Source organism: Calidris pugnax, unplaced genomic scaffold (assembly GCF_001431845.1).
Source record: "Calidris pugnax isolate Ruff unplaced genomic scaffold, ASM143184v1 scaffold247, whole genome shotgun sequence".
In the NCBI taxonomy this organism is placed as follows: Eukaryota; Metazoa; Chordata; class Aves; order Charadriiformes; family Scolopacidae; genus Calidris; species Calidris pugnax.
The window spans coordinates 1,352,216-1,370,968 of record NW_015090980.1 but is presented as its reverse complement, the minus strand read 5'-3'; positions in this window follow the sequence as shown (position 1 = coordinate 1,370,968).

Genomic DNA, 18,753 nt, shown 5'->3' with positions numbered 1-18,753 from the left:
CTTCCCTTCTGAGCTATCTAGAGCCTTGTTACATATTTCAAAGGGATTCCTCATCCCCCAACTTTGAGAGAACTTGAGAAAATAAAACCTTAGAATTTTCCAAGACAGACTGTATGGCTCGGCACCAGCAACTATGGCCAAGTTTTCCGAAATGTATTCCGCTGAACATCCACTACGCTGAATGCTTGGAGAAAGGAGCATTTATAGCGCTTGCGTAGCAAACAAGCTTTTCAGAAAACCTGCTCTGTGACTACATAAAACTGATCGAATCAGTGAAGACTGTTCAGAATTGAGGCATTATCTGCTCTGTTACCTGAGGCTGTGGTAAGAATTAATTTAATTAAATGGCAATAGTAGTGTATAAATGAGATGTGAATTACATTTTGGGCAGTATCTAAATGGGAACCTAAATAATTGCAGTTTATATGGAGATGGCTTGAAGAAAATGGGAATTATACCGATTTAGATAAAATACTGAGTTCTGATTAAAATACTGAGCCTGATTTAAAAAGTTTTAGAAATAAAAAGACTTTTCAGGTGCAAGTACTTTAAGTAATGCCTAAATCTCATCTGAAGTCGAGGGAATTGTATGAACATGTAACTGTTTAAATATTTTGTCATTAATTCAGATCAGGCTACCTGAAACATTTTTAAAATGTACTAAGAATATGGTATACACTTCAGCTGCCTTTGGCTCTCAACAGACAGAGGAGGAGTTGCTGCTGTTACAGGCACAATACACGCACACGTGCAGATACAGTTCCTACCCCAAGGCAATCACAATCTAAACTAATATTCTGACATAAGATACAGATAGTGCTGTGACATCTAAACAGAATACAGTGGTGGAAAATGTCACATTAATTCCATCGTATATAAGGGTTCATTTAAGTAAGAAATCACTAAATAGAAAGAAAAGCGAAAGGGACTTGGGGTATGGATGGAAGTGGATGAAGGGTACCATAGGGAATATATTTGAGCCACAGAAGCTGCTACTGCCACCCAGGAGAAAAAGATACCCATCCACAGCTAGAATCAGAAGCAGCGTGATGACAGAGGGCCACCAGGAGAGGACAGGATGCGAGACATGTAGAGTTCCTCCAAGGTGTCAAAAAGCCTCACGATAGCTCAGGAAACAGAGGGGGTGAAAAGGGAGCAAAAAAGAGCTATTTCATCAACGGGTATTAAGACTTCGATTTGCACAACCCCAGACCCCAGTGACACACACGCAGAGAGGTTCTGAAACAGAAGAAAATAGAGAAATTTTTTGGAAGAGTTGTTTCAGCACTACACCTAGAGAACACCATTAAAATTCCACATAACTATGTGGAATGAAAATGACTGAAAATGTCTTATTCCGTCACCACAAATGTGTGCCCGAGGCAGGACTGTAGGACTCCCCTCCTTTGTTTTCTCTTTTAATAGCTGTGGTCAGAAGCTTCCCTGTATCGCGTATGTCTAGACCCTGACCAATTGCTCTTTTGAGGAGCCCGCTACCCTGTGATTCAAATTCCAAACGTAAGATTAACATGCTGCTGCAATAAAAAGAAAACCAAAACATGTCATTAGTGGCCTTTCACTGATCTAATTTAATCAATTTGCAGCTTCAGAAGAAATGAATATATTCCCAGGGACATTGCCAGAAAGCCTGAGCTATGTACGGCGTTCGGAAACAAAAGGTCCATCATCTTCCCCATTTGATGTCCTAATGCTTTGATTTCCATGCCAAGGATTAGAAGTTCTTACATGTCCCCAGATAACCACACTCTGCACACATCATGTTTATTTGTTAACACTTAGTAAAAATTACCGATAGCTTTTTCTCTACATTGAGGAACTCCTCTAAAGCTATAATAATTTCAGCTGCTTTGCACTAGAATTGCACTGTTCCCTACGTGAGTCACAGTCCTAAGGGTTCCCTACATGAATCAAGTCCTAAGGGTTCTTCTCACCTGCCTGAGCTCCTGTGTACGTGCAAATCTGATGAACTCCAGGGCAGAAACAGCAACACGGCTCTCAGATCTGCATCTGAAGGGGTTCATCTGTGGGCCCTGGCGTGGTAGCTGTGCCGCAGAAAGCTGCAGAAAAAGGAGCTCAGTGTCTCTTGGTGCATCAAGTTAAGAGAGATTCAAGAGAGCTACAGATCCCAAAGTCAGTCTTTGAAGACTGGTCCAAACACCGTTAAGTGTCAGATGCTGTAGTTTACAAACAGGGGCTACACAAGCTTCAAACCAGCACCATTTTCAAGAGGCAGCGCAGGACTGATTTGATGCACGTCCAACAAGGGCTTTGATCCAAGACATTTCACAAAATCCTAAGTTTGAAAACAGCCACGGTACGTAAACAAGGACTCAAGGTCTTCAACCCTGAAAAATTTCAAGGTATAAACATGTTGGTTCTTTCTATTCTCTCCTCACCCCATTGTTTCGTTGAGAAAGAACAGAAACATTCCACAATCAGCATCCCTTTCCCCTGTGCACACATTTCTTGATGAATATATTTTTTTTGAAGTTTCACTCCATGCATATTGGCAATGAAACAAGAAAACATTCAAAGAGGGTCAAAAGAAATAGAAAAAGTAACCTCTAGATTGTCCTCCTTTTAGAAAAAAAAAAAGACCACTTTACTATTAACTGCAATTATTCTCAATGTTGGTTGTTTTTTTTAAACTATATGTACAGCATGACAGGCCCATTCTGTGGGACACTTCCCTTTAATCACTTACGTTGTTATATTGATTCTCCTGTCCCAAGAGATCCTTTCTATATGGAAATATGTCTAAACATCATCTTTGCATTTCTGAACAAGACTTCTCCAGCGTATCCAACTCTGGTTACAGCAAGGTCTCAGTCAGCACATTTCCTGCTCATCGTTTTCCTTCAGACAGCAGCAACACATACATTCTTGGTGTAAGTTAGTTTAGCTCCACCCAAATAATTACCAGCAGAAGATCTGGCCTAATAAATTCAGTAGATACATTGTGTTCTATCAGGCTACGGTATCTTCAAAGCTATAATTTATCTGTATATTCTATAGTACAAGATAAGAGTCTCGTTACATTGAGTCTGAAATGAAATTAAGCTTACTTAGGTCTAAGATACTTTTTATCAAAGAATCCCATCTCCAACCAAAAAAGAAAAAAAAAAAAAAAAGACATGAACGTCCAAATTTCCCTTGCTATACAGAATATTAAAGACTTACTGAAAACTTCATGTGGCATATGTGGGATATAATGTTCTGTTTCATTGCAGAACTGAAGAGATTGAAAGAGAGAACAAAAATGGAAGATCAGAATTTTAGAACTGTTAGAGAAGTACATCATTTACTTGCTCAAGAGACTATCTACGAAAAAAAACTTCTAGAAATCACACATGGAAAATAATTAACTCATATTGAACAAACAGATGAAACATGTCTTTCACCAGGTATTACTGATTTTTTTTTCTCAAAGTAATGTTTCTTCTTCTGCCATTTTTGTGTAATGTGAAAACAGTTTTAAATACAAACCAGTCTGTTCATTAAGGCAATTTAAATATAGATAAAGATCTTATAGCTGGCACTATCATCTGCTAAGTACAGCCACCTGCCTGTACTGAAATCTTCCCCTATGCCAGACCTACTATCGGTCCCAAGAATTTGCCCAGCTTCTGTTTCTTAGACAAAAATAAAAATAAAGCAGAAATAGAACCAGCAGGAGCCCCCAGCACTCCTGGCCCCAACCCCAAGTGCTGAGCTGTCTCATTTTCTTAGATGAGGCCCACTTTGAATCAGCCAGCCAGTGGGTTCCTGTGGATGCGCACGTTCTCAAGAGACATGATGAAACACAGATGATGCTGCCACCGTATTCACACCACAGGCTTGTTATGTTACCTTATAATGATGGATTGAAAAGTTAAAAACAGGATTATTCAACTAAAATGAGAACTTGCAATGACAGAAACATAACACGCGCTTTCCTCATAAGGAAAAATCTGGGACTTAGATCAGCACAAGAACAGAAGGAGAAGAGGCAGTCTTCTAGCACAGATAAAACAAAATGGTGCCAGCAGCACGTCCTCAGACACAAACACGACTGAGGGAGATGACGACAGCTTGGTAGCCAGAACTGTGAAAGATATTACACACAATCTTACCCTAGTAATAAGGGGGATTAAAGAAAAAAAAAAAAGTTTCAGGGTTCCTGATCACAAAATTCAAGTTACACAAAATTATACACAAAATACGCAAAATTATTATACGCAAAATTCAAGTAGAAACATGAAAATGATAATAAAGGAAATGCTACGCAGATTACGAGCATCACACAAATAGAGCAGGTATGTGAAGATAAACTTCTGCCACTGCTAAAAGAGCTACAGGAGCTTATAGATTCACCAGAACATGGCAAAAGGGCTAAAGAGAAAATAGTTGCATTTGTGCATTCCTTTGGCATTGAACTGCCTTTTCAGATGCTGAGTTGCCTTAGTTTCCAACTTCACAGTAAATGGTAGAACGAGCAGGGGGTTGGAACTGTAAAGGTGCATCATCTGATCAGCCACAAAGCTCTTACGACTGGGATTCATAATCAGAGAGTCAGCCTGAGCTACTCGGGCTGCTGAAATAAATAAACGAGACTCCACTGCAAACAACTGCAAGAAATGTTGATATTTCCCCGTAACGAAACCAAGACACCTGGGACTCTGCCCTAGAAAAGATCTCAGAGTATGTCCCACAGACACAGCTCCAGTTCCACAGCTGGTTTCAGAGTTTTTGAACAGAGAAGAACATAAGATCTTTATGGCACTAGGCAAAGGCTCACTCTGGAACTGCTTAAAGCACTGGCACAGAAAGGCATTTTCTAAACATATACTACTGGAGAGAAATGCTTGCATATCACCATATGGATTTGTGGGATATATATACATTTTGCTGTTGGCTTGTAATCGACAATCAATTAGAGCATGCTTAATCACCTTCAGTCACAGTTTCTGTATTAAAAGTAAGTTCTAGGTTTGTCTTTAGCTGAAGAGTGGGATTAATTTTGCTTGAAAAATCCAGGCCAAAGCTTGTAAATGAAACCTGCGAATAATGTTTAGGGATATGTTTGTTTGGTTTAGATTAATTCAATACTCAATAATTAATTGCTTAGAGATTATATGTTTTCCCCTAGTAGACAAGAATCTTAATATACAGCTACTCTTAAGGTTTCATCACTTTTTGATACAGTCAACACAGTTACACTGAGTCTAAGCTTCGTTCTTGGCACAAGAGAATGAAAATACTCTTGTCCTTAAAGAAAAAAGAGAAAGCAAAACTTTCAGTGAGAACTTTCAGTTCATTCTCAAACGTCTTTTATGTCCTAGCCTCAAGGAAATATTTTTTAGCCAAAACAAACAAATCCAAAACTTCTCTTCACAAAGCAAACAGGTAGAAACGCAGGAGGCTCATTTGGCCCCTCTTTCTAACCAGAAGAAGGGAGAGGAACTGGCAGAAGGAACACAAAGCAACATCCCTGCCTCCGAAAGGCTGCTGAAACATGTGACAGGCAGCCAGATCCTCATCTTTATCTGTTTTGTCCTGTCACATTTGAATTCAGCAAGAACATCATATGGTACTGAGATCAATATTGCTGGTATATTTTCATCTCCCCAAAAGCAACATATTTTCCACAGTTTTTATTTCAAATTTGACTAAATTACAGTTATTCCTGTAAGTTTTCATCTCTCTAATAGCAGCAGACCTGGCAATGGTGCTGCAAGAGCCGTGGGATATTATACACTATTTTCCTCTGTTAGATGAGGAAATCCATTTAGACTTTTATGCTGAGTAGTGCAATATTAACACAAGGAGACATTTAAAGAGTAAAAGAAAAAAAAAACCCTCACTTTTAGCTTTCACAGACATTAAACAGACTCTATTTCCTTCCAGGACTCACTGAGGATTCTGCTATAAACGTGCAAAACCAGAACTAATACTATTGACTAAAGCTGCCCTGACACTTGACATCAGGAGCCGCGCTTTTCAGTGAAGTATCATTTTGCCAAACTTTACCCATTTTGCCTGAACATTTTGATGCTGAACAGCACCTGCAGGGTAATTTGTTTGCTTCCCCTTGGACAGTTTAGCTGGTTGCAACAACAAAACAAGAGTAGAGAAAATACATTATTTTTCTAACATAAAAAATAAGTTCTGAAAACTTTTGAAAAGCAACTAATGCAATTTTCATCAAATTTTCAGTGCTGGGCAATGACCACGCTGCTATTGAAATTCATATTCTAAGCCCATCCACTTTCTCACTTCATCTTATCTGGGAAGCTTTCAGAAGACAGACCCCACAGGCTTCTCTCTGCTTAAAAGAAAACAGAGAGTGGTCTCAAGAGAACTAGTGAAGAAAAGACCAAAGAACTGGCCTTCACTGGGTTCCAAAGGAATAAGCTAAAATCCTCTCCTGTTGGTTTTAGAAGAATATAGAGGCTCCACAGTGAATGTAAAGGAACGGTCTCGTAGTCAAAGTGGCTTTAAACTGGAGCTGCAATAATTTTTGATGCATATAAACTTTGCATAAAACAGAATTCAACAGACTTGTCACTCAGGTTATTCCAGCAATCTTTATGCATAAGAATTACCTCTTTATTGCACTCTTCTGCAGGAATAGTTTCATTTATTGTTGATAGAATAAACGGATTTCTCATTAAAAGAAGCCGCCTTTGTTTTCTCCATATCTTAAGCAAAATCAAACAAAGTAATCCTGCAGGTATTCTTTATTCTTTCTTTCCATTATCATACTTCCTTCACACTAAAATTCAAATCTAATCAAGCTCAAGCTGGGAAAGGGAGCAGAAGGCAAGAGTTCCTCTGCAGTCTTGTCAGAGGAAGGCAAGTCCCAACCACCCATCATGAGACAGGGCTGGAAGGTGCCGGTTTGAGCCTCAGGTGGAAGCTGGAATGTCCCTGGGACATCACAAGATGGACAAGAAAGTTTGATCTGCCCAGTTACTGACTGCGCACATGGGTCTGGAGAAAGCCCCAGTGAAGAACAACCACAGCGCCGAGGCAGAGCTGGGGTAAACTGGGAGGAGAGGGGTAGAGCTGAAGTGAAATCTCTGCAGGAAGACAGAACTTTCAGGCACAGCAGCCTCTGTTCCTTAATACATCAAAACCGGCTGTTTTCCCAGGCTAACAAGATTCTCAGCCCTGCTTACAAAAAGGGAAGAACTTCTACTCAAAAGGCCTTCAGGTATTTGTATTTTAAACTCCCGGACTCAGAATTTAAGGAGAGATCAATTGCAGAGCCAGAAGCCAATATTTTGTTAATAGTCAAAAGGATCTTTGATGTCACATCACACCCACGTAATGACCGTCACACATGGTAGAAGGGTTAAATGCACCTCTGTGAAACAAAGAGGGAAATTTCACCTGGATATTTACTCTGGAAATAGCACACAGCGAACTGTGGCACTTGCCAGGGCAGCTGAATTCCTCAGAAAAGCTGCCAGGGAGGTGGGAAATCTCCAAGTGTCTTTGCTTGCTCCCGGGCTTGTTCCACCGTGGCACAATTACAAATACACAACTGCAGAATCTGCTGTGCTGCTGGTTCTGAAAACAATAGTTCAGGGTCTATTTTCTTTATGAATTTCACTTAGTGCTCCAATTAATGCTGATGGGAACTGCACACACGCTGAGAGGAGTACAGACTCGTTTTTATCCCAGGTAAAAGCATTCCATGCAGACAGCCCTTGCTTAAGGATAGAATAAGTTCTTCAAGTTTCAGACTTACTACAGCTGTCTGCTGCTTTGAAGTCACTGCTCCTCTTCGCTGTTCAGTCATAGTAATCAATTTATTATTGCATTATAGATAATTAATCTGTAGAGCGATGGCTAGACAAAATGTAAATCTCTATCAGAATATTCACAGAAAGGATGGGTAATTACAGCCGAGAAGCCTCTTATCTCGCCTGGGGCCCTGTCAGCTCTCACAAAGGTGGCAACGTCAGGCCAGTCAGTAATTCACGGCAGGAAATCCAAGGATCAGGAATCAAGCAATGGCAAAAGGGATTCAGCAGATGAGAACCACAAGGTTTAATTTAAGCTGGCCCTCTGAAACCTTTAATCGCATATGCAATAGTCTCTTTTTACATAAATTATTTTGCATAGTCTTTTTTTTTTTTTTTTGCATAAAATGTAAAAAGAGTTTGTGCATTAAGATACAGTAGTTCCTGGATTTTTATTTAGCAAGTAGTCTTGGGGAAGGGCTTAAAGGAGAGAAAGGGAGAGCACATGGAAATAACTGGAATGACATGGGCATGGAAGGAGTATGCTGACTAGATGATCAGACAGTTCTAAGAAATTCCGGTTACTGCTCACAGCTATTCTTTTCACTACCTCTGTCAAAAGGCTGGTATCACAACACTACCAGCAGAAACCACTCACATATCCTGTTCTTCACATTTCTGGAATTAAATCTTTTCTGATTCACCCTCAGGATTTTGCTTTCTGAGAAGCAGACCAGATGGGCTCCAGTAGATCCTAAAGTCATGAGCATAGTCCCCGAAGCAAATGACACTTATAAAGTACAAAAGTTCTATGAAGGCAAAATGATCCAACATTTTGGAGGTTACATATATTCCTTTCTTCTCTTCATAGGCCACCAGAAGGAAAAGGTAAAATACCTGAGTTATTGCTATGGCCAGTCAGCCCAGTCTAACTGGACATGAGATCACACATGCTTTACTATTCCTAAGCCTCCGCTGCCCCATTCCAGATAACCAAAGCAATGCTACAAAAATCAAACCCCCAAGTTGCCATAAGCCAACCCAAATCAGCCTTTTCCTTCGGGGTTAATGCTGTTGCTTGGAGTGGGTTTAATACCAGAACAAATACATATATTGAGGAACTCACACTTTATGCCTATCAGTAGCAAAATCATTAGAGCTCATTGGCTAAAAAGAATCTGTCTTCTTATGTTCCCTCCAGATTAGAGCATCTTATTAAACAAGACTAGAAAATTCTAGTATTAGCTTTATACTTTGCCTTCATTACCAGTGCATTAATTTGTAGATAGGCTCACTTGAATTAATTCATTGTTTCAGTCTTAGCTGAATCAGTTTAGTTACTGCGTTTTTCATCTTTGAGTAACTTAATTTATTCTTATTCTCTTTTCAATAAAAGCTATTAAAAGCATGGAAAACAGTACATTTCCTAGATTTTATGATGCGCTATGAACACGTTGGCATAGGCAACCTTGGATAAGAAATCTCTAAGGCACTCAGCTTTGCTTGCAATTTAAGATTTATTTACATCTAAGAAAACTTATGACCTAAATGCAACACAAACATTCTGTGCCTTTGTAAACCAGACAATATAGAACCATCTGAGAAATAAGAGAATGATGAAAATGGAGAAGAGACCCCTATAAAAAACTGTAAGCCGGTTTTAAAAAAAATGGCTAAAAACCTAACAGTAGTCTGTTCTGAATGGGAAAATGCTTTGCATGAAGATGATCACTACTAGTGTTACTCAGGTTTGCATTTGGGACCCTTTTTATTTAGTGTTTTAATTAATAGTGTTGGTACAAAAAGTAGGAGAGCACTCGCGGGAGTTGCTGATGACATAAGGGAGGCACAGTCACCACATGCAGAGGCTGCATTGTACTCAGGAAGCTTATTCATGGATGATCTCGTTTGAGAGAATAATCAAAAGAGATGAAAATTTAATAATACACAGTTAATAGTAATAAAATAAGAAGACTAGCATAAGCTTTAGCCTTACCTGTGGCAAGGGACAGAGGAAAAAAACCCTTCTCTGTTAGTGAATCTAAAGCTGATCCCAAGTCACCTGCGTAACGTGGTCATGAACATGGCAGTGCAATGCTAGGACTAGGGGAGAAAGGTCGAGAGGAGGTTGAGAAGTATCAATACCATCAGGTAAGAGGAGGAGGTAGAGAAGTATCAATACCATTGAGTAAGTGACATCCTTCAGAACTCTGGTCATGAGTTTTTGTGAGTAATAATTTCCTGCACCAACACCAGTTGAGGCACTGCTATAAAAATATGAGGAATTGAAAGCCTATCTCTTATAAGGAGAATAGAAAGGTTGGCTTGTTAAACAAAGGTTAAGAAGAGAATGATTATTTTCTTTAATTACTTCAGGAGAACAAATACTCAGACAAGTGAGGAGAAAACAGGCTAAATAACATTTGCATCACGAACCAATGGACAGAAACTCATTGTAGTAAAATGAAAGCTGGAATCAGATTCTGTTACAGTCTTCCAAGAGGAGTTTCAGGGATAACTTAAGTTTCTGAGACTAAGCCTAATCCATTTGCCAAAGGGTTTATACTGATATGATTGCTTATGATAGAGATGGCTTGGACTCTTAACCCAGGAGGTCCCTCTTCTCTTTATTTCCTTGTAGATTTAACAGAGAGTAGATTTCCTCAGGGCTAGTGCGGTATCAGGGCATGTTATCAGACAAAAGACAATGTGCTACTTCAAATTTGATGACACATGGCTGGAATTTTAATTATACACTGCAATTTTAGAAGGCTCTTAAAACTCCTTTCAGAAGTCAGGCTGATTTAACAGAAGTTTGTCAGAAATGAAATATTTCGAAATAACTGACCACTCAGAATTGTTTAATTTTTATCCTGAGATCACTTTAATGCCAGTTAGTTGGCAAGTCAAGAGAAGATTTTCTAGCATGTTGGTTTTCCTTTAAGCAATGGTTAGCAAGGCTACATTCTACCTCATTAAATTCACTTAAAGTTCTATCCAAATACAATGTTGGCCATGCTGTCCTCCTGCTGTAAGACATAGACCTTATAGACACCAGTTTACCTTACAGGTGTTTGCACTTGCAGAAGGAATGAGTATTTCACTCTGCAAACCCTCTGGGGTTCTTCAGATAAAAGCTATATAAAATGTCATGTGTCATACGATTAGTATCTCTTGATATGGCATGCAAAATGTGAGTTATGTGCCACTTGCATTTTCCCCAGTGTATCAAGACATCTTTCTGCATTTTGGTATCAAGGGACATACAAGGTTACAACTCCTCAACAGTTTGATTTGAAGTTGACTTTTCATAGTCACTGTAAGCAAATATAAATGACGTGCCTCTTCTGAAATAACAAAATTTATGAAAGAAAATTACACTTGTTAAACTCTAGTTGTCATAGATGTCTGTATTCTGAGAAGCTGCACAGAGTAAACAAACCATTTGCTGCACAACCCTCAGCAGGCTACATTAATGAACAAAAAAAAACCCCAAAGCTACTTTCTGTATCTGTAGCTTAGGAACTTTGCTGGTGTTATATATCCACATTCATTCAGATAATAAAACAATTTCCAGGGAAGATAAAAAGTCAGATGATTAACAATGTCATTAAAGACCCATTTTTGAGCTTGAAAAACATAATTCCAAATGCAGGTTTTGGAAGGAAAAACACCCAAGTAGTTTCCTTCTAGCCATAGTTCATTTGTCCTAAACTCTGAGCCTCCTAAGCATTAAAACAATAACATTGTTTTTATTGAACCAGAGTAAAAACGCGCACAAAGAAACCCCAAACACAAACTCCATTCAAATCTCAAGTTATGGAAACATAATGAATGAGCATTTTTAGTCTGTTTTCCCATCAAAACCAATGAACCATAAAACCAGACTTTGCTTGTACCAGTGCTCCTACCTATTGTTGTTTCCTTTTGTTCCACCCACAACCTGTTGGTTGATTTGAGAAGTCATCTAGATCCTATAAATTCACAAAACAGGCAGTTGGAGGGAAAACCACTGAAGTACACACCTTCTTAGCAACAGCAGAGAGAGTCCCAATAAACAGATAAATACCATATGGAAAAGAAAAAATGATGGTTTGAACCTGCACCATATTAGATACCGTGGTCACTGAAGTGAGACGTGAATGCATAGCAAGATAACATTTTTATTGCTACCAGTGCTTACAGAACTACTCCTCTGATGTCTTGGTATAAATTAGTTTTTCAGTAAAATATTATATATATATTCTTAGGTAATTGCAAAACCCCACTGGCATATTTCACACATTTATGTGGTATACAATGCAGCCACAATTTAATTCCTGCAGAAATAATTCACTGATTTTACTCTACCAACGGGAGAGATGCTAATAGAAGTACCCAGCAGACTGCACCCAGACCAGAAGAAGTCTGGAGGGGGGGAAGTGGAGGGTCATCACACCTCCCCTCCCACTTTGAACTTCACAGCTCACAGCTGGGATGCAGCTTCCTGCACAATTCATGACAAAACAGTCAGGCACCTAAAAGCAGGTTTCTTAACAGCTCATACGTGCAATACTTGAGCCAACCAACAGTGAAGACTGCAGAGGTTTTCTCAAATCACACCCGTGCCTGGTCTAAAGCACCCACTTACAAACATGGATTTCAAACTGGAGAGAGCTGGGTGAAGGATGTACCCACACTGCACGGTGGCCCACAGTCTGAACAGCTGAGCTACTGCTGGAACAGGAAATAATTAGCTATGTCAGTCACGGGCTTCATGAATACTAATTAGCTGTGGTGGTGAAAAGCAGTTATGTATTTTATCTGATAAGGAAGGCACAAGTTATCAACAGCCCTGGGAACTGAAACCTTGCATGAATGGCCGCCCTATTACTCCATAAAACTTTTTCTTCCTCTTACTTGTTCTCTCCAGCCCCCTAGATCTTGACTTAATTTTTTTTCTAGTCATTGGCAAATTTCTAACCTCATGCCAAGAGCGCTTTCCTGGCAAATGACTGACAAAGGTTTGAAGCCCACAGAGCCCAGAAGAGACACAGAACCTAGATCACCACTGCCACATGGGGCACCCAGAACCATTGCTCTCCCCTTCTGCTTTGATACTTCTTCACACCAATCTTAATGGTGTCAGTGTGTGCAGCCCACAGAGGTCAGATACCTCAGAGGCCACAAAGACACCTGGGTTTATTAATCCCAAAGGGAGACAAACGTGTACCAGGGCACTAGGCAATTATTTCGGATTTTATGGAGTTTTCTCACGAAGTAAGAGGTCAACATATAATTACAATCCCCTTCCCTCCTACCCTTCTTTGGTAAGCAGTGGTTTCTCAGGAATGCTGGTAAGTGACAGGTTTTAATATGCATTTACATTCTGAACATGCCACACAGGAAAACAGAGAATCAGTAAAAATTATATTTTTAGAAGAAGTTATACAGCTTTCTTTTCCCAGCTTTTAAAAAGGAAACAGCAGTTTATAGAGGAAGCACTCCCTTGCGTTCATACTAACTTTCTGAAGTTGTACTATATAATATTTTTGGATTAGAGCTTGAAGAATACTCACTGTTATTTCCTAAGCAATGATGGAATTTGGGCAGATTTCTTTATCCAGATAACGCATGAGAGATTCAGGTTTGCTTTAAAAAAGAAATAAAAGTACAAATTTAAACATACAGAGTGCAAAACCACATGAATGTATGCCACAAGAATTGCTCAAAGAACCCAACTTAGCTGTTAAATGGTAGTTCTGGAGGAAGGAAGAAAAGGTTTCTTTCTTTCTACCTGCCCCCCGAAAGCCCTTGAAGCCAATTCTGCCCTCGTGTGTGTGCAACCTCCCCTCCCTCAGAGTGCAGCACAACAGCCTCAGGTTCAAGTGAGACGAGCTCAGCCAGAGGAATGGGAAAAGCTCTTGTTTCTAGTGGTCAGGAACCTCGTGCCCTGTGAATGCATCTCAGCAGCTTAAACGACAGAGCTCCCATTTCTGCCTGAGTACACACACACTCCCAACACACTCTCCTACATGCTGTTTACAAAAACACTTTACAGGGGAAACACAACTTTTAGCTGAATTTAGGCCAAGTAACTTTTCTTTTAGTAGGGCTCTTAAAAACAGTCCTCAGACCCCCTGGAAATCTCCAGGTCACAAAGTGATAACCGTTCTGAGACAGAAAATGTGGTCTCTATCTCTAGAAACCTCAGGGGGATTGAAAATTACACCAAGTTATTTCCTTCCTCCTCATAAGGCCCTTCTGTTCACCCATTAACAGTGAATAGTTGCTTTTGTGCTGGACTATCTTCCACAGAATGCTTCAACCGGCCACTACATCAATCCTTCACAGTGTGCCCTGAGCAGAAGCATAAGCACAAATAATATCCATAAATTTACTATCAAATAAGGGATTCTCTTACTTAAAACGCTCTGTAAAAAACAGGGTAAACACAAACAAGATGGATTCTTGCTCCACTCAGCCATTTTTCTGATGTCTGTTCTTATGCAGCTCTTCCAGAGGTTTTCCCTGGAGGATGCCCTATGTCAGGCTGCACTTCCAAAGAACTGCATTTGGTTCTAGTGGATTCTGGTTCAGGTTGGGGACCCCAGACTTCCAACCCCCACATTTCTTGTCTCAATTGCATTTCCTTTTTAAAACCATCCCACCATCCTCTCTTGGTTAACCAAAAGTTGAGCCCTATCAGTTCCAGCAGTAGTTTGCTCTACATTCATACACCATTTTTCATATTTTTCGCCTTACAGTAGGAGAGACAGAATATGTGCCACTTAATAGGGTTGGTTTTTTTCTTGCCATATGGACTTTAGTTAATAACACAGAATTTGGACCATAAAATGTATTAAAAAGTTTTCTCTCCCCTCTCTGATTTAGAGGACTGGGACTCTCTGCCTATACGTAGAAGAAACACTGATAAACAAAGTTCAACCATACTTGAAATTTTTTCCTCTTTTTATGCTACTTAACCAGAAGATAGCTTATACTATTTTCCAGGAACTACTTGAGAGAAACTGCATTTCATCAGAAACCTCTATTTTAGATTTGTGAAATTGTGAAATTGCAATGAAACCAACATGGATGAAGGAATTCTGAATACCCCAAGCCCTTACTTTCCCTGCCATAAGAAAAAAAAACCCTCTCTAGGTTTCAAGAGAAAATTACACCAGAGGGGACCTCTTTAACCATGTACTTAATTTCTCATGGGAAAGATAGGATGAACAGATACTAACTTCACCAGATGATTTAAATAGGTAGTAAAATCATTAACTTTTAAGTTAAAATGTCACCTGCTGAAGCTAAAAAAAAATAAATAGCCAAAATCTGATTGTAAAAACTCCATGCAGTGTGCAGTGGGCAGTAAGGGCTGAAGCCTTGTCACTGGACACATGACTGAATTCCAAGTTAAAGCACATTTTAAGTGGGTTTTTAGTCCTCAGGATCATGTTTCCGAGAGCCCTTCGCAGCAGGGACGGGAAAACTGGCAGCTCTGCAGGATCTGAGTTCATCATAACCACAGGGCAGCAGCAGCAGGAACCCTCCCCGTCCCAGGGTAATGTCCTCATTAAGCAAAGATTTGGAAACGCTCATCAGCAAGTAAAGAACTGCCCCTGTGTCCAACTCCAGCATATTTTCCAACAGTTTTCACCGCGTATTGTCACTGCCACAAAGGCACCTCTTTGTGTGCTGAGTCAGCGCTCGCAGAACAGACCTGTGTTTGGTACATAAAGCCACCTGGCAAAGGTCCTGGTCAGAGGAGCAGCTTTTTGAGTGGGTGCAAAAGGAATTTATGCAGGAAAGAAAGAAAGAAAGAAAAAAAAGAATACAGGTCAGAAAAATAAAGATGAGAAGGCAGGAAAGAAAAATGAAAGTGCCACCCGAATCACAAGATGGAAGGTTAGGAAGAGATTTCTGTTGCTGGTCTGCACACCAAACCTCCCCCAAGGCAAATCACTTAATTCTTCTAATTTCATTTTCCTCGTTGGTGCACAACGAGCCTAATAGGAACTCTATAAACAACTTGCTGTTCCTCAAAGTACTTTGAAGCCACAAAATGCTTATTAATAAAGATGAGACTGAGATATACTGAAGAAGGACAGAAAAGAGCAAAAGAAGAGAAAGTTAGAAGAATAATTAGAATAATGTGGAAAAGATTTTCAGATGATTGGAGCTACAGTGCAGGAATAAAAGAAAAGCCAATTAAATAGATTGAGAAAAATGTAACAGCAAAATCCTTCCAGCCAAAACTGTCTACAACAAATGACCACAAAGAGGTTTGTAGGTAACCTATTTGTGACCTTTTGGTCCTTATTACTCATGACAAAGGGTTGCTTCATAATCCTAATTCATTTCAAGCACGGAAGATGAACAAGAAAGGATCACTATCAAGCTGAATCTTCCAGATAATAATCTCTGCTAGCAAAAATAATCACTGAGAGTAGCACAGAAGGAGCCATAATCACTTGCCTTTAACGCTGGTGATGGGGAATATGTAGAAATCTAACACGGAAAGGTGCTAGAACGCTGTATTTTCATAACAATTGTTTTTTTATCCTAAAATAAAACCAGTCAAATAAAAAGTAATCTTATTTATTTCAGTCTACAATGTTATCCACATAGAGAATTATTCAAGATAAGGGGAAAATTATTGGTTGTCTATCCAGCAAGTTAAATCAGATTAAAATACTGTATGAATTTTAAGCAGAACTGTTCCTACACACACTTATTTCAGGAGAATTTAATTCACTTAGAGAGAATTAAGCTAAAAGAACAAGGCTTACTGAATTCTCAGTAATGGTTTCCCCAAATTAAGCTACGCTGCCTTTTCTGAATACTTTTCAACTTTGCTTAAGCTCTAGAAGTCACCTTCTTTTGCTGAACATGGAACACACAACATTCACCCGCAGTGGCTGCTTATACGGCTGTTAACTCAGTTCCTGCCAATCCCCATATGGGTACAGCAAGTAGCCAAGCCTCCAAATTTAACTGTGTGTACCTGTGTATGCACACATATGTACAAACACACAGTCTCCTGTATTTTACTGAGAAAAATACAATTTAAACCCCGCACTCCCAAATTCTTAGAGATATAAATCAAAACACAAAAAGGAAAACTTAGCAAATATTTTACCTTACCACATCAGAGGAAGTTAAAAATTAAGATATGTTCAGAGGAAGAGTACTGCCCATGTTACACAAAGAAACACCTGAAATCTGTGAAAAACAACACAAAAACACACTGGCCATTATCCAAATCTATGTACCTGTTGGCAACAGACATTGTATCTCTCAGCCCAACGTAAAGATCTCCTGCATCATGCTTGCACAAATCTCACTAGATGCTCCACACAACTGCCCGACCTTTCAAAAAAAAAAATAAAAATTAAAGGAATAATTTTAGTTTTAGGGAATTTAGACACCTTGGGATGTCACCTTTCTATTGCTAACAATACAATCCTCATTCATCAGTGCAAGATTTCTTTCCTGCGAGTAGAAACACCATCCACCAGACCATAAAGCAACTCTCTATTTGATTCACTGGTTAAAAAAGCTCAAGAAAGAGGAACTGGGAATGTCTTCTGTTTCTAGGTGATGCTGCAAGATCCCTGCTCGGTGCTCCTAAGCAGGCAGATAAATCTTCCTTCTCTGACACAGAAGGAAAAGAGTGAACCACACAGCGAGGAGCCTCCCAACTCCACACGTCTGCAAGACAAACTCAGCAAATCTTGTTTGCTCCCTCAGATTTATTAGATATTATTTACAAGATTTGTGTGCTACCACGGCCTGTCCTGTGATGCTTTATACTCAGCTGGTCATCACCGCGTCGCCTGTAACACAGAACTCCAGTCTATTAGCAGGCCAGGGAAGAAAAAAGCCATTCTAATCAGGTAAGATGACAGAGGCATGACAGAGTCATCTATCTTCCAGTCTGGCATAAGAACTAAATTTAAAATATTACTCCCATCAGTAATTTTACCCCCAAATCACATGAAATCTAAAACCAAAATAAGATGAAAACCACAATAAATAAAATCACTAAAAAAAGTCATTTTGAGCTTGAATACAACTGTATGCTAAAAATATCAATAAATTACGTATGAATCAAAAGCAAGTGACTGACATGGGAGTTTGTCCTTGCAAATAACAATGAATTGCTGTCACAGTCCCCCCTGACAATGTGCCTGGTGCTCCCCCACAACACTTACTGTTGGTGTCAACATCTCCTCATCTCCCTCCATTAGATGGGGAACACGGAGAGAGATATATTTATTTATATAGTGATATATTTATTTATATACTCTCCTCCTGGAAATGACAGGCTGCTGCTGCCTGTGTCCCTGCCCGAGCCTGTCCTGCACAGCTTTCCAGAGCTGATCCCCAAAACGCTCCCAAGGTCAATGTTCAGAACTGAATGCTGATTTTTTTTTCCCCTGATGCACACTGTGGAAATGCATCCCATGCACATACTATTCCCTGACCAAAAGCCACTGTGGTACTCTACCCAACCAACCAGCTGGCCAGTCAGTTTAAGATTAATTCAAATCCCCTTTCTTTTTTTTCTTCCTTCTAACATCTGAAGATGGCACCTTGTCCTACTTTTGCAATCTCTTTCTTCTAAGATTGATTTATGGTAGCAATTTTCTTCCATCTGCATATCCATGAAAATTTGGGACCCAGCAGCAGAGCATAAGCTTATTCTAAAAATAAGAAGTCTTCACAAAAAAATGAAGTCATATAAGAACACCCATGGTGAGCTATGAGTACATTATACCAAGCACAATAGGGACCCTATGGAACACAGCAGCCCTAAAGTATTCTAGGCACATTTTCATCCTTAGCAAGCAGACAAAAGATGCTTCTTAGTGTTTAAATCTCTAAAGGATGAAAAGAAATTCACTTTGGATTAGGGTAAATACCATGTATGAACAGGGACAGTATGGGAGTCATTTTTTCTCATGCACTTATTCTGATTTTTCTGTGGGTTCCTGTTAACTCAAATTAATGA